Source organism: Ambystoma mexicanum, chromosome 6q, assembly GCF_040938575.1.
Source record: "Ambystoma mexicanum isolate Mex_15411 chromosome 6q, UKY_AmexF1_1, whole genome shotgun sequence".
NCBI lineage: Eukaryota > Metazoa > Chordata > Amphibia > Caudata > Ambystomatidae > Ambystoma > Ambystoma mexicanum.
In genome coordinates, this window is record NC_090937.1 from 849,575,952 (window position 1) to 849,590,724 (window position 14,773).

General features: G+C 42.5%; 1 protein-coding gene across 2 annotated transcripts in view; it reads right to left on the reverse strand.

The window, feature by feature from the left end:
• MARCHF1 (membrane associated ring-CH-type finger 1) overlaps nt 1–14,773 on the reverse strand; it is a 1,944,794-nt gene that overhangs the window by 1,841,940 nt on the left and 88,081 nt on the right. The window lies entirely within an intron of this gene.

Consider the following 14,773-nt stretch of genomic DNA (forward strand, 5'->3'; position numbering starts at 1 on the left):
CCTGTGGCAGGGGCAGGCGGAAGGATATATGTTATGTTAGCAAGTGTTTGGTTTGTAGGGTAGCTTTAGCCTGGTGCATAGGCTGGCATGTGTCTAGGGTGAGAGTTTAGAGTTTGTCCGTGGCAGGGATAGACAGAAGGTGATTTGTGTTTGTATTGAGGGTGACCTGGATATGTAGGTGAAGTTTGGAATTGCATAGCTGTGGGATTTCTTGTGAAGCTGTATGGTGGATGGTGATGTGTCTTGCCTATATGTAAAGTGCTTATTGTTTGTTTAGAAGTTTCGGTAAGGAGGGAGATGTGTTATGTCACACTCTTCAGGCACTGCCTGAGCCAGCTGAGCCAGCAACTTGGTACTGTGATGTCATGCAAGTACCAAGTGGAATGTTGATGTATGAGTGAGAGAAGGCTGTGCTGAGTGTTCTGTTTATGGGTCAGTTGGTCCCTCTTTCCCTGGGTGATGGGTGCCGGTGATCTATCTATCTTAGTATCTATTTTATGTCTTATACCTTATGTCTTTATGTCCTGTAACATGTAACTGAAGAACTGGAAGTAAACTTACTTATAAGCAACCTATCTCAAGCATGGACATTGCTTTACTACAGAACCTTGGTGAAACAAAAGTAAAAATCTTAACAAAAGGAACTGATGCAAATATTGACACAGTTGAAAAGAGGTTACAGACCCAACATTTCAACAGAGGAGGCAAAGTAAATGTTGGAAAGGGGTCAGAGTCCCAACTGTGGAAAGTTCTTTATGAATTGGATACGTGAAAGAGTAAATAAAGAAGGAGAAATCCCTACCAAGTTAATGCGCCAAATAAATACAGAGTCTGAGACTCATGACATGATATGATAAGGCATTTATAAAGCGCGACGAGGCAAGGGAGGGTAAACAGAGGGAAGACAGAGACAGTGATCCTACTAGGCCAGGTGACATTGAGATTGTGCAAGTGCAGGGGTTGGGAGGGGGAAAGTGCAGGGGTAAGGAGGGGCAGTGCAGTACATAGGACAACAGTAAATAAATAAGACAATGGGCCTCATTAGGACCCTGGCGGTCCCGTAATGAATGGTGCCGTATGGAACCGGCACCGTTCATTATGGGATGCCTATTACGAGGCCTGCTAGCGGGTCCCGCTTTTCAGTCTGGTCTGACCCGACGTGAAAACCAGGACCCGCTAGTAGGCCAGGATACTAACAATGTGCCCGTCATTAACGGGCCCGTTGTTAGCATCCTCCCCATTCCCATTGAGCCCTGTGGGGCTCAAATGGGAATGGGGATTGTTTTTTACCATGTCCAAGAACAGGTCAATTACCAGGTCTGCCAAGGTCGGCATAACCTGGTTATTGCCCTTTTCTTAGACCCGGTAAAAAATCATTACCCGCGGCAGCCTTGCACTTAATAAGGGCACGGCTACCGCCAGGGTCGTAATGAGGCCCAATATATAATAAATAAAAGTGCGGCCAGCTGATGGCAAGTGCATGGGTAAGTGCAGACATCAGGTGTCAAGTGCTAGTAGGGGCTGTAGGGATACAGAAACAGTCCCCGAGTGCAGGGGTTGCAAGGGGGGCAGTGCATGTGTGCAGCTGGCGGGTAGGGACCTAGGTCTGAGATCAGAGGGAAGCCAGGTAACCAGTGCAGTTTCAGATTCAGCCAGGAGATCAGCACGAGAGAGGAGGAGAGAAAGCAGAAGCAAAGAGGAAGGTCATGAGGTGCTCCCAGAACCGGAGAAGGTTCTCCTCAAGTTTCAGAGAGGCAGGGAGGTTGTTCCAGAGGGAGGCCCCAGCAGAAGAAAAAACATCTACCACCAACTTGCTGCTTGAAGAAGCGACTAACCCTGAGGGAGTTGGAGGCGGATGAGCGGAGAGCCAGAGAAGGAAAATATTTAGGAAGAGAAAGTTGAAGGTATTGAGGCCCCAGGCCCCAGAAGGCCTTGCGGACAGTGCAGAGGGTTTTGAACTTAATCCTTGCAGCCACTGGAAGCCAATGCAGAGATTTCAGTCATACTCAAAAGAGACATATAAGGAGCAAAGGGATACCTTGGCAGGATAGTAAACCCCAGGTGAGAAACAAAGTGATGTCCTGGCAAGACAGTGAACCAGGAATAGAAAGTGAAGTGAAATCCTAGAAGGAGATTACACCAGGAGTAAGGAGTGAAGCAATATCCTGGCAGGAGAGTAAACCAGTAGTAATAAGTGAGGTTACGTCCTGTAAGGAGAGTGAACCAGGAGCAAGAGGCCCAGTGACATCCTGGCCAAAGAGTAAAGCATGAGTGAAAAGCGAAGTAATACCCTTGCTAAAGAGTAGGCCAGGAGAGATAAGCAAAATGTTTTCACGAGAAGAGAAGTTGAGTGGTATCCTGGCAAGGGAACAAACCAGGAGAGAAGAGGCACGAAAGTGACCAGAAGTTGTGACCGCAACAGGAAAGATCTAAACTCATTTCAGGGACTGACAGGAAAGTCGCAAATATCCTAATAAGAAAGAATATCAGAGGTGCAAAAGAGGCAAAAGTGAGAGAGACTGAACAGATAAGGAAATTGCATGTATATATAAAAGGGGATACAAGGGGTGACTCATAGCCCAGGAGTAAAGCCAAAGAACTGAAAAGATTAATTCTCCTGATGTTAAAGTGTTGAGTGCTGAGAGGGATGGTTATACATGAGAAGAAGTATATTTTCATAAACCTATGGAATTGTAAAGAAGTAAGGAACTGCAAGAGATACATCACTTTCTTATGAACTTTGAAAGAGAAATTTGTGAAAATAACAATATTCTGGGAGGAACCAAACACCCCCCTTTTCAGTTATCTGGAACACTACTGATATAGAGGTGCTGGATACAATTTCAAGTTACCAGAAATCCTTGGAGAATGCTGAATCCCTTTTCTCTATCAAAACCTTCATATCTTTTTTTTCTGTTATGCACCTTGAAACTTTATGTTGAGAACTTTGGAAACAAGCTACTAGTATATAGCTTACCGGAACCTCCCTGTATGCATTGTATTAAGTTTACAGTGTAACAGATTGGAATTTTTGTACACAGGACACAGGACACTCTTAAAAATCCTAACACAGATATTCATTCTTTTTATTGAGGCAGGGAAATCCTGAAATTAGGGACAGAGAGGATTTTCGCAACCCTTCTTATTAGTTTCATACCAATAAAATATCTACATTTTATTCAAACTGACTACTGTGTCTGAGTCTTACGCTTGATCCCTTACAAACCCTACCAGTGAGAAGGAATATTTTGTGTTCCTGAAAAAGAGTCTGCTGGCTGGGCCACATTTCTTCACTTAATGAATTAGGCCAGATCCACATTGTCCAGTCAGGATGTTCTTCTCTTTTGACATTTACTATTTGGGGATTTTTTACGTTATTATTACATCAGGTGTTCTGGCTGTGCCCACTCTCAGCCTCAAGGTAAGCGTGTCATATGATTTCAAAGAGCAGCCCTTGTTTCTCATTCTGGTGATCGATGCAGGTTGAAAACATCCTCATCTTCAGAGAGCGCTTTCTTTAATACAAAAATCACATGGTTATGCAGCCGGTGGCCTGAGGCAAAAACAAAAACAAAAATCACACTGCCAGAGGACAGTGCCACCCAGATGGGAAGCAATCCAGAACCTAGAGCAAAATTGTCATTTATCCCAATGCCAGCAGGAGCACCATTAACCATTCCCAGATTTTCTAACTAATCTCAGTTTTTCTGCTGGGACTTGTACGACCAATATATAAAAAGAACACCACAACTTCAAGCCCATGGATAAACCAGCAGAATAAAGGACCTTCTGGTGACCGAGAGTGAGTTGGCAACTCTGCTAGAGACCCAATATTCTGAAGATTTTTGACTCTTCTTTAACAAACTACTTACAGGAAGTCCTGTCTAACATTCAGAGAAGGTGCTGTACCTCCCATCCCTGAATATCAAAAACAAAAAGAGACCAACCTGCTGGTTAAATAATTCAGAAAGTAATTTAAATTTACAGTGTATCATATAATGATATCACTAAAAAACACATTTGAAGGCTATATCAAACTTTAGAAGCAATTAAGACAATGTTGAAAAAAGGAGAAAAGAAAGAAAGTTTTTATTTTATTCTGATATTTGTATTTCCGAAAGTCCAAATTGGATCAAAAAACCAATAAGAAAGTACATATAAAAAATCAGTGAAAACATTGTAACACATATTAAAAAATGTTGGATTAAACAATAATGTGAAAGAATATTTGAACCAAAAAACTTTAAACATTAACAAGAAAAACATAATAGATCATGGTTGGTTAAAAAAAAAAGGTTATGGTGAATTTCTCAATTTATAACTTAGAACAAGTTATGGTGAATTTCTCAATTTGTAACTTAGAACATGTCTGCCTGCTACCAAAAGGCAACACACATGTATTAGAGCACTCAAGTTGCCCCATGTGAGATCTGCGGAACTAACTCAATCCTCACTGTCTTTGCAGCACGAAACTCGTAGTGCTTAGGCCCACACAAGTCACAGAAAGCAAAGAAAAACCAAGACTGGATAACCAATCAATACCCAACACGGGACAACTTGAGAATTTGAGAACTCTGGTAATTTCTTCGTGAAATGAAAAGTAATCCATCTCTCTCTGTGGTATGTGGAAAATTACAATGTTTTTTCCAGTGTACAAACAACAGCCTTTCACATTTCTGTGTTCACCACCATATATACCAAAACATACGGCTTTTTGAAATTACCAACATTGATCAAATGAGTCATACCCTTGAAGTTATTGGTCATTAAAACATGTTTACTTCATCACATATCCTTTTGTGAACTGACTTAACAGTGAGTTCTCAGTCTGTTGTCATGCTCCGTATCACACACCTTTGCCTTAAATGCAATTATTCATTTCTTAAAGTGCAAGAGAAAAGTGGCCACCAATATGTTTTAAATTGGGCTACACAAAACCACATTGCTTTCCATCACAAATGTAATGGGGCAAATAGAATTCTGTAATAGGAAATCTGTTTTATATTTGTTCTTTGCATGTGAACTGGGATGGTATCAAAGACAGACAGCAAAGTTAAAGGTCCCTTGACTAGCATGCTCTGTCCTCTTCAACTTCAATTCCTCTGCATTCAAATTCCCCAAAGATCGTCGCACAAACAAGCCTGTCTCTTCCACGAGCATGCGCTCCAAAGGACACCTTCATTTTACGTTTTCAATGATAAAAGTTGAATCCATTTCATTTCTGTGTCATTGTAATTGTGAGGCGATGAAAGGGTTATAGTAGAGAATCTTTTAACAAGTGATGTATTTAGCTGTGGTTCACAACAGTGCCAATGCAAGGGGAAAGATTATCAGACCTCTGGAGGAGTGTACATAGGGCAGTTTCTAGACAACATATCACACAGGGTGAAACACTAGAATACACATCTATACTGGGAACCCCACGCAATAACTTCTCCCCAACATCATAAAATCACTGCAACATTACACCCATGATGACACCCAGCTCATCTTCAGGCTACCCTTGGCCTCCTCCTCTACTTCCCTCATCTCTGACTGTCTGCTATCCAGGAGTGGTGTGCCGCCAATGACCTCTGCCTTAATGCCAGTAAGACTGAGATTCTCCTCATCGGCACACCCGCTCCATCCTTTCCTGTACCTCTCTGGCCGGCCTCTCTTGGCCCCCTTCCTGTTCCCACCTGCTAGGCTAAAAACCTTGGGGTCATCTTTGACTCCACACTCTCCTTCTCTCATCACATCTCTGACATCTCTAAGAAGTCACACTACCAGCTGCACCTCCTCAGAGGTATTCTTCCTTTCCTCTCCTTCCCCCAGAAGCTCACTGTCTCCAGAGCTCTGGTTCTCTCCAGGCTGGTCTATTGCATCAGCCTCTTTCTAAATCTGCCTGCTTCTACTCTCCGCCCTCTGCAACTTATCCAGAACAGGACTGCAAGACTTGTCCTTGGCCTCAAGCCCAGGGATTGCATCTCTACAGGACTGAAATCTCTGGCTCCCAGTGGCTACGAGGATTAAGTTCAAACCCCTCTGCATCTTCCACAAGGCCTTCTAGGGCCTGGGGCCTCATTACCTTCAACTCTCTCTTCCTAAATACCTTCCTTCATGCTCTTCACTCATCCGTCTTCAACTCCCTCAGGGTCAGTGACTTCTCCAAGCAATGAGTTGGTGGCAGTTCTCTTTCTTCGGCTGGGGCCTCCCTCTGGAACAGCCTCCCTGCATCCCTGAAACTTGAGGAGAATCATCTTCAGTTCCGGATGCACCTCAAAACCTTTCTCTTGGTGTCTGCTTTTTCCCCTCCTCTCCCTTGCTGATTTCCTGGCTGACACAAAATGCGCTGGTTACCTGGCCACCGTCTGATCTCAGGCCTACGTCCCCTCCCCCGTCAGTCGCACTCCTGCACTACTTTCCTGGCAACCCCCAAATTGGTGACTGTTTTCTGTACCCCTACGGTCCCACTGCTAGCACTTGACACCTCACCTGTTGTCTGCACTTACCCTTACGCTTGCCACCTGCTGGCTGTGCTTTTACTTATTGTTTATTTATTGTCTTATATAATGTACTGCACTGTCCTCTCCCCCCCACACTTCTCCTCCTTCCCTTCCTATGCACTTGCACGATCTGAATGACACCTGGCCTAGTAGGATTGTTGTCTGTCTTCCTTCTGTTCCCCCTCCCTTGCCTCGTTGCGCCTTGAAACACTTGTGTATAGGCGGGTTAAAAATGTCATATCATATCATATCATATCATAAACAAAAGCTAGCTTCATTAACTTGTAATTAAAGTACTTAAAAGTAATAGGTACACATGGCAAAGTAGACAATATTGCAAAAGAGAACTAACTTACATTATCACATCCATATGTCATATTCGGTTCATAGTGATAACATCGAAAACAAAAAAGTCGAAAGTCATAATTTCGAGAAAAAAACGTCGAAAAATAAAAAGTCAAATTTGTTTTTTAATACGTTTTTTATTTGAAATGGGAGGGTTCCCCCCTTTTTTTGTTACTTTTTTTTATATACTAGAGCCAAAAAATAAACATAAATAAAAAAAAAATGCGACTTTATTTTTCGACATTTTGTTTTCGATATTTTGACTGACCACCGTCATATTCTGAAGCGTTATTGCTATTTGGTAATTATTTTTGCAATGATTTTGCTCTCAATGGAATGGATAATTACAGTCAATAGCCCTTCTCCAGCCATTCAAATCTGTCAATAGGTTTTTATCAAATGTACTTTACTGAAACCCCCTCAACATTCAGTAACAGAGCCTGTAACCAAGATCTTCATGGGGAATCCTACATTTGGAAACAAAACATGTTTCATAAAGTGATGAATATGTAGCAACCAAAAAAGCGTGTTTTCACTATTAATAGCTATGACAAATCTAGCAATATCGTCACTGATTCTCTGGAGGGAAGCTTCTCTTACGTGGCCAGGGAAAGGCAGAAGCTGCTTGACTCTGACCCTGGGGTGGTTATCTGCGGGAGGATCACGTAGGGAAGGCAAACTCCAGAATGGTGGGAAAACAGTAGACTAAAAATGACCTGACTAGCATAATTCCATATGACACCCATACACCTTAATAACATACCTGTATGGGTTATGGTGATGCCAGGAGGATAGCGCAGGGGCAACGTGCTCACCTTGGAAGCAAGATGATGTGGGGCAACAAAGGTTTGAACCCAGGGTCCGCCCTTAGAAACCGCTGGGTATTAAGCACGTTATAAATAACCAATTAAAATGTAGAGGAAGAAATCACAGGTTTTCAAAACCAGTTATCCTATTTATCTTCCACCCCCCCATTCTAGTACTTTGACAAGGAAGAGGGATGAATCAATGAAGATGACTAGATGCGATAAGCCAGCAATGCATTCAAGTTTTTAGAGAAGTTTGGCAAATGCAGGGGATTTTAAAACTGGCACAGCTGATTGGAGTATGAAATAAAGGCAGCTGAGAGAGAGACGGCTGACAGAGTGGCAGAGTCAGAAGCTGTTAGAAGCTTGTTCTGATGACAGTCAGGTTGCCAGAAACAAGGAGAGCGTAAGAAGCAGCAAGGGAGACCACGCTGAAAGGAGCTTACCGTTTAGTGATCGCGGGCAGCTGGAGCCGCCCGTAGCAAAGAAAGGCAAAGCAAAACCTGACCGCTAACAAGATGCACACCTAGTCAGTGGACGAAGAGAGAAGCAGAAGAGACATGAGGACCATATAAGATGCCCAGTAAGCCCAGGGAGGTTGAATGGATTTCCGGGGTGCTTGAAGGCAAATGCTGCGTTGCATTAATAATGCGGCAGAAACTGAGTGAGGACACTGAAGAAACTGACAAGGGTTACAGAGGGGGAGGTGACCCAACAATTCAAAATAATACATATGTAAATATTGTTGAAAGAGTGTCAGAGGCCCAATTCTTGAAAAGAAGAACTGATTTGCATGCGGATAGTGTTGAGAGAGGGTCAAAAATCCAACACTTGAAAAGGGAGGTAAAATAAATACGAACTTTGTATAGAATGGTTGAATGACTCAATTTTAGAAAACTATTGTCAGGTGGACGAAAGGAAAGGTAATTGTAGAAAGAAAAAGTCCTGGGAGGTTAGTGCACAAGGCAAACAGTGAGTCTGAGACTCACACCCAGGAGAGGAAGCTAAGAAGTGAACTGATATCCTAGCAGGAGAGTAAAGCAGGAGTGAGAACTGAAGTGATACCCTGGCAGGACAGTAAACTAGGAGTGAGAAGTGATGCGATAACCTGGAAGGATAGTAAACCAGGAGTGAGAAGCTGAAGCAATATCTTGGTAGCAGAGTAAACCAAGAGTGAGAAGTGAAGTGATAGCCTGGCAGGACAGTAAACCAACAGTAAAGTGAAGTGATATCCTGGCAAGGGAATAAACCAGGAATGAGAAGTCAAGTAAAACCTGAAATTGCAAAGACAAAATGGAAGATTCATAACCCTTTTAAGGACCAAAGAGAAAGTCACAAATACCCTGGCAGGAGTGTACGCCACGGGTAGAAAGAGGACAGAGTATGAGAAATTGAACAAACTAAAGAAATATGCACTTGAGAGAAACTCAAAGGAAGACTCATACCCCTTGGGTAAAGTAAAATTATGATAAAGCATAACAAGCAGAGGAACTGGAAGAGAAGATGAATTGCCCTGATGTAAAGTGAAATTATGTTAAAGCATAGAATGTTGAAAGTAAATCAAGGAACAAAAAGTATTTTCCCCAAAACTATGGTGGCATGAGAAATAAAGAACTTCAAGGGAAAGGTTGTCACCCTTAAAAATGTGAAGTGAAATATTGTGAGAAGAGTGAAACGTGTTTGTGGAACAATATTGACTGTTATGCACAGGAGCTGGATAAACCTTTACATTACCAGAGAAAACATAGGGGAAGGGAGGATCACTTTCTCTGTTAGAACATTCATATATTTTCCTATTGTGCATCTTAAAACTTTATGTTGAGAACAACATAACTATCCTCCTTATGTTTGGAGGACAGTTACTTGTTCATAGCTTACCAGAATCCCCTTGTTCACATTGTATTGAGTTTATAGTGCAAGGGTCAGTATAGGATTTGTAGACACAGGATGAAGGACACTCTTTTGTGGAGGCAGGGAAACCCCTTTTATGATTTGCCCCAAGCCTTCTTATTATTTTCTGGAAATAAAAGTCTAAAATCAATGCTTAAAATGCCACTGTGTCCGAGTCTTACTCTTGATCCCTTATACAGCCCATAATTATTAGCTTTGTCAGCTAGTAAGCCATGAGTGAGGACTTTTGGAATTTTCATAGCTAAGGTACAGTCAGTTTAAATGAGTGCCCAATATATCATACTTTGGTTAAGTGGTGATACTGCAATTCAAGCAACAAAACACATATTTTCCCAACTCTAACTGGCATAGTTATGTGTCAATGAGAGCCTAAACACATCCCATCTAATGTAGTCTTAAAGTCAACAGTGAAATAAAATGCATGATAAAATTACCTGTGCCTGGACATTGTTAACACAGCATCTAGCTGTTTATGCACACACCCAATTTCTAATCACAGAATATTTTCACTTATTATGGGACATTCCACAAACAATAGTGACTGATATTACCCACTCACAGCTCTATCAGCACTTTTCTACCACTAATCTGTTTCCATTTAAAATACTCTTCTTACAACAAAGACCTGCTCTATTTCCTTTAGTAAGGGTACTTCCTCCGTCTTGGAAAGATCCCTCAGCTGCAAGGAGAGTGGTCTGCTCTCCATATACATATGATTTCTCGCTCACTCTCAGGGTAATGGGTCTTTTCTGGTCTCTGTTTGATCTTCTAACTGCGTACTCTCATTCTCTTGTTGGATATTTCCCATAGGTGACCATCGGATCAGGTCTTCTCGCCTCATCTCTGACCCAGTCTAGTTGACCATCAGTACCTTATGCCCAGTATTCAGCCAGTGCAGATGCAAGTCTTTCCTCTTGTAAGGATTTTCCTCTCTTGTTGATCCTGCCCGAGGTGTTCCCTTCCCTAGAGAGGCAATGTTATCCATTCAAAACAAGGCTCCATCAAGGAATCGGGCGGAACAAAGGGTAAGCCCTCTTTTTTAATTCTCCAGCTCTTTCTCACATTTTTGTCCATAGATGTTGGGCTCACTCAGAGAGCCATTGGTCCTCTTGGTCCCCTATGCCGTTGCTGCATCCTGCACTAACTGCTCCATCCTCCACTCCTTATGTCAGCATGCACTGCACCAAGCCCAATGGTGAATCCTCTAGGCTCTCTTGCCAGGAAAGTTTTGCACCTTCAGTAATGGAGCTGGATTTCAATGTAGGCACCAACCATCTTTGAAAGTGCTTCCCCTTTCTGGGCTTTGCTTGGTAATCCACGGTGTATCCCACGAAAATCATCCAACTATCTCCCGCTCTGAAGCTGGATAAGGGTTGCAGAGAAGTTATTCAGCAGGGCCCAGACATTATTATCGTGCATGGTATAATTGACTACAGAAACCAACTGGTAGGATGGCATCTTCTGGTTGCTTTGGGTGGGATGAAATGCCCAACGTTGTTAATAGACAATTCTTCCTTGAAGTAGGTCTCAACCATCAACTTCTCATTCGTGGCAACCCAGTAGTTGTAGGAACTCTGAATGTCATCACCATTTTTTCATGGGGATCTTCAGGTTGGTGAGTATGCCCAATTGGTCATTGCATGGAAGAACATACCCTGGACTCAGCTCTTCTCCGATAGAACCCGGATGGGGTTAGCATCTAGGAAAGGCTTCTGTTCTTGTGCCCCCATCTTCTCAATTCTCTTTCTAAGTGGATGGCATTTCTTCTGTGGGAGGGCTCTACATGAGGACCTTTGCAGTCCGACAAAAGCACCACTTGCCACAGATGGGCTCCAACCTCCCTAACCCAGGCTTCCCTAGCCCCAAGTTTGCTACTATAGATAGTTAGCACCTACTATCAAGTTCTAAATGTCAGGGAGGCCTAGAGGCAAAACGGGATGTCTATCTGGCACCCTTTGGTAATTTTCTGAAGGTGTTCTGATAGGATACTTCCCAGGGAAATGAATGAGAACTGATGGTTCAAGTGTGCCAACTACAGATTCCCTAGTCCAATGTCTTCCTCAACATTTCCCATGCTATGCTTTCCATTGATCCCACTATTTCCTCTGTTCCTCTTACTCTTCCATCCTGTCCCATGCTCTGCTTTTCCTTGATCCTACTATTCCTTCTCTTCCTCTTATTCTCCCATCCTGTCACTCCCCCTCCAATGGTCATCTCTCTCCCACCCCTTTTCTCTCTCTCATCTCTCTCTCTCTCTCTCTCTCTCTCTCTCTCTCTCTCTCTCTCCCCCTCGCTCTCTCTCTCTCACTCTCTCTCTTCTGTCCCCTCCATGTTCATTGTCACTTTCACCCCTCGTTCCCCCTATCATCTCATCCCGCCTCACTCTGCTACTATCATCCTCTCCTCAACGTGCTATTCACCTTCTACCCCATTTCCTCACCCCTTTCCTTTCACAGGGACAGGGGTGCTGAGTATGTGGGAGCTTCAGGACCAAGGCACTCCTTGGGAACAGTCATCTGTGCTAAAAGTCTCTGTACCTTTAATGGGACATCCTAAAAATCTGTCAAATAGCTTCACCCCGAACCTACTCCAGAAATTGCAAAAGTCAGCTCTCCTGTGCAGAGATATGGTGCCCTGCGGGCCATTCTCTAATAACCTCTGTACAACCTGTAATAACCTTCTCCTCTCCCTTGTCCAATTTACTCTCCACACACAGTCCCCTATCTACACCTCTGTTTCCTAAGCTTACCACACTTTCATTTAATTTATATGTATTGAATTTATATAGTGTATTTGATGCCAAAAAAGAAAATAAAGAATTTAAATATTAACACAGTAAGATGCCAGCAGGTGTGATTTGGAGAGAAGAACAAAAAGAGTGCAGAGATGAGAATGAACAAACAGAGAGAGGAAGGACATTCCAAAACTTGGGAGCCAACAGAGTGAAAGAACGAAATCGAGAAGAGGCACATGGGGCTTTTGGACTAGCCAGAACAAAGGTAGATTTTGAGTGCAGAGAACAGGGAGGAGTATAGATGTGGGATATATTGACCCACTCAACGGCATTGCCCCACATTAATAAACTGCATTTGCGCAAGAAACAGCAACCTGGCTGCGCTGGCTCCTGTGCGCACCAGGACCTCAAAACTGCGTTTTGGCAACAACAACAAAAAATGCTGCACCATCCTGACTAGCACTCTTCAGGAAAAATGGAACAAGTGGACACCATGGAAAAGTATGCGAGTGTGTTCTGAAACCCATATATGGAATCAAGTGAACAGACAGCACTGCTTTGCTGCAAAAGCCAAAATTCACCTTCAAAATGAAACATTTTCACCCATTAAAAATGCTGTTTTTACACCATTCCATCTGTTCATTCTGAAACCACTGTGAGTAAAAAGGCCCTGTCATGCCCAGGATATTTCACTGTGCTTCACCAAAATCAGGCATAATTCCTGAGTGATAGGCCCAGTCAAACCAACTCAGAGGGAAATCAAGAAGCAACTTAATTTTCACTCACACAGGAACACACGTTTATTTTACTTCCAAATGTATCCAGGCGACAGCAGTTCAAAGAGACTTTAATTCTCTGAGCCAGGTCAAGTGCAAATGTATCTATACTTTAGATAAAACTACTGCTTCAAGGAAATGACTATAGCTGCAAAGACAGCTACCAAATCGAATTTAAAGAAAGAAATGCTAGCAGTTTTAACACATGTCGAAAAACGGGTTTTACTGACTGAAGAATACAAATTGGCCTGTTTGAAAATAAATTGTTAATGAAAGCATGCTTACTTAGCAATATAAAGGGTTTCTGTTAGTGGTGATAATACACACATAGGCTATCTTCTTTCACAGGCTGCACTACAAATAAGGGTCCCTGACCAGACCCTAGACACACACTCTTCCTGATTTTCCTGCGCTGCGTTCCTGTACCCATCATCTACCCAGACTCCAGATCCCAACTACAAGGCCAAGCATTGCGGATCTTGCTCTAGTAAGGCCTACCCTACAATATTAGAAACCCACTAATCTCTCATTAACCAGGAGAAACTGTGATATTATTGGCATCCTGATCCAGATTGGTTTGCTGCCACTCACTGCATGCTGCTGACATCCTGATACCCTGATGACCTATATTATACAGCGACCAGAATTGCCAGTCCAGAAGAACTATCTTTGGTATCCAATCACTGGCCAGCTGATCCTGTCCTGCTAATTTTGTCCGGCTGTCCTTTGTTAGACCGGATCCGGGTGGTGACCAGAATCGCTGACTGTTCAAAATCCAAAAACTAAACAGTGGACTGTGAGCATCAATAGGAACCCTAGAAAACCATTGTATACCTTGTCTTGCCTTGTCCTTACTTCCCCTCTCTAAGTCACCCCATCCTTACCCTGATAAACTTGTAATATTGTCAAAAATCATTCTTGAAACCCTGCCATTGATTTCTAGTGCTAGCGCCAGCTCTTTTAGTAACTTTTAATAACTTTGTCTTGTAAAATCCTAAACTATTAATCCTATTGCGAGAGATCGGACTGGTTCTGCCAGGGCGGGCACTGCGGAACTAGGTTTGAATTCGTGAATCAGCCCTGGAGCTTACTGTGTCTCTCTTTGGTATGCTAGCCTGAATGCTCTAGTGTACAGTAAAATTGTTCTTGTAAAAACTGATTTCCTTTCATTTTTCACTGCTCCATTTTAAATCAAAACGTGCCTTTCTAGATCTTGCATAACTCACTAAATTTACCAGATAGATACCTAATTTCACTCCCAAATTGTACCTATGATCTACAGCTACACCCCAACACAAAACCTGCATATATTTCACCCGTTTTTATTAAAAACTGTTTTGGTAATTTCAGGCGGGATTTGCAAAGTTTGCTGATTTTCCAACATGTCATTTGCTGCAAACATGTTTTTAAACCTGCCACTCATTTTCAAACTGTATGCTCTTGGTTATACATTGCTTGTGATTGTTTGTACTTCTACATTGTTGCTTGAGTGAAGAATAATATTTGTTTCAAGGTTTTTCACACACAGTCATTCATTTATTCATCCATTTCCGAGTGTCATTTTTAGCATTGCCAGGGTTTAAAATTTGCCTTTCTCTCTTGTTTGGGGAGGGAAGGTTGGATTTTAATTCTGTTTTCTAATTGTCATTCCTTATTACCTGCTGCTTCGGTTTATCCACATAGAATTGATTATTTGTGGGTTGAGGGAACCTTGCA